This window comes from Trachymyrmex septentrionalis, unplaced genomic scaffold (assembly GCF_001594115.1).
Source record: "Trachymyrmex septentrionalis isolate Tsep2-gDNA-1 unplaced genomic scaffold, Tsep1.0 scaffold25, whole genome shotgun sequence".
Lineage (NCBI taxonomy): Eukaryota > Metazoa > Arthropoda > Insecta > Hymenoptera > Formicidae > Trachymyrmex > Trachymyrmex septentrionalis.
Genome location: NW_017305408.1, coordinates 1,990,170 through 1,991,514, shown reverse-complemented (window position 1 = coordinate 1,991,514; position 1,345 = coordinate 1,990,170). Strand labels below are relative to the sequence as shown.

The 1,345-nt window shown below is 43.6% G+C and overlaps 1 protein-coding gene and 1 long non-coding RNA gene across 2 annotated transcripts in view; one reads left to right on the top strand and one right to left on the bottom strand.

Annotated features, from left to right (window-relative positions):
* The window catches only part of LOC108748902 (SCY1-like protein 2), an 18,577-nt gene extending 17,841 nt beyond the window's left edge, over positions 1-736 (top strand). Inside the window, exon 17 of the mRNA XM_018487316.1 lies at positions 641-736. The gene's annotated coding sequence lies outside the window, so the exon portion shown is untranslated. The remainder of the gene's footprint in view (positions 1-640) is intronic.
* The window catches only part of LOC108748903, a 10,614-nt gene extending 9,473 nt beyond the window's left edge, over positions 1-1,141 (bottom strand). The window contains exon 1 of the long non-coding RNA XR_001939329.1: positions 1,131-1,141. This is a non-coding gene — a long non-coding RNA (uncharacterized LOC108748903). The remainder of the gene's footprint in view (positions 1-1,130) is intronic.
* Between the last annotated feature and the right edge of the window lie 204 nt (positions 1,142-1,345).

Sequence of the window (1,345 nt, the reverse complement as noted above, 5' to 3'; positions counted from 1 at the left end):
GCGCCTACCGCTCTCTCTCTCCGATTTGATCACTTCCCATGCACCTTGCTCTTAGATTAGATTCTCTCTCTCTGCCTTCCCCCCCCCCTCTCTCTCTCTTTCTCTTTGCTCTCGATTAATTCGGAGAGACTGTCGCGAAGGCGCGATATCGAAATATTGATCCAGAGCGATCCTCTGCTGGCGATGAGATATAATGAAACAGGATAATTTCGAAAAGGGCTTTGTTCCTAAGAACATCGCGCGCTTCTTCTGGTACAAATCAAGCTTAATAATCTACTACTCCAAGATATATCGACGAAAATTATGTAATAACGTCCTTTCTAAAGTTACTAAATGATTTTTTCAACATGGGAGGGGGATATCACGAGAGATCACAGGATGGATGTCTTCTCGAGAAAGATTCGGTTTTATACAACGGCCAAAGAGGATATAAATTCAGAGATATTACATTACATCTATAACCTGGAAACTTTTCTAAATGATTCTCCTGTACGTTGTAAGAAATCCCACCAAGATTCGCGCTTTTCCAAGACCGAACGTTAATGCGGTTCCTCTTTATTGTTGCAACAAACGTCTCGTGTACACCTCTTGAGAAACGGTGAGAAGCGTAAAGGACGACTCCCTCTTTCCCGTGTTGCAGTATCAATTCTTCAATAGACAACCCGAAGCGTGAAGCGCCAACGATTGTCGCTGAACGAAGCTCGGACAAGATCACGGTGGTTGTGGAGTCTCTAATTAACGCGCACCGATCTCCTTGCACGCTCGGTCAATCATAAAGAACAACAACAAGGAGGAGGTGATAATGAATCGTATGGAGGCTCCCTCGTTCAAGGATACGTCCCCGTGCAACAAGATGCGACGCTAATTCTTTCTTAATTGGCCTCGGGATCCCGAGAAGACGCGAAGATCTCTCTTCGGGAGTTGACGATTCGATCTACGTCCCCCCAGGAATAGATCGTGAGTTGGAGGGAAATGGAAAGCGGCACTCGCTGCGGATTATTCTGGGCCAGATCTGGACCGAGCGAATGCGAATGAAAATGCGAACATGCGACTGGCCTCGGTGAGTACTTCCGTTTGCGCTCGTCGAGACGAGAAGCTTAATCCCCAAGTGGAACACAAGTCATCACGACGTCACAAATTCCTCGTCCTAAAATTTCATAACTTTTCCTTGATTTTCAGACAAACTTTCACTGAAAAAAAAAAGGAGTGTTTAATTATAAACTATTAAAACGTTTTGTTTTCAATTTTTTTAAACGCTTATGGTCGGTTGTTCCATCTTTAGATAAACTACGAGGAAATTTATTGGATAAACAAAAGATTAAAAGAGTAAGAGAGTAAGATAGTG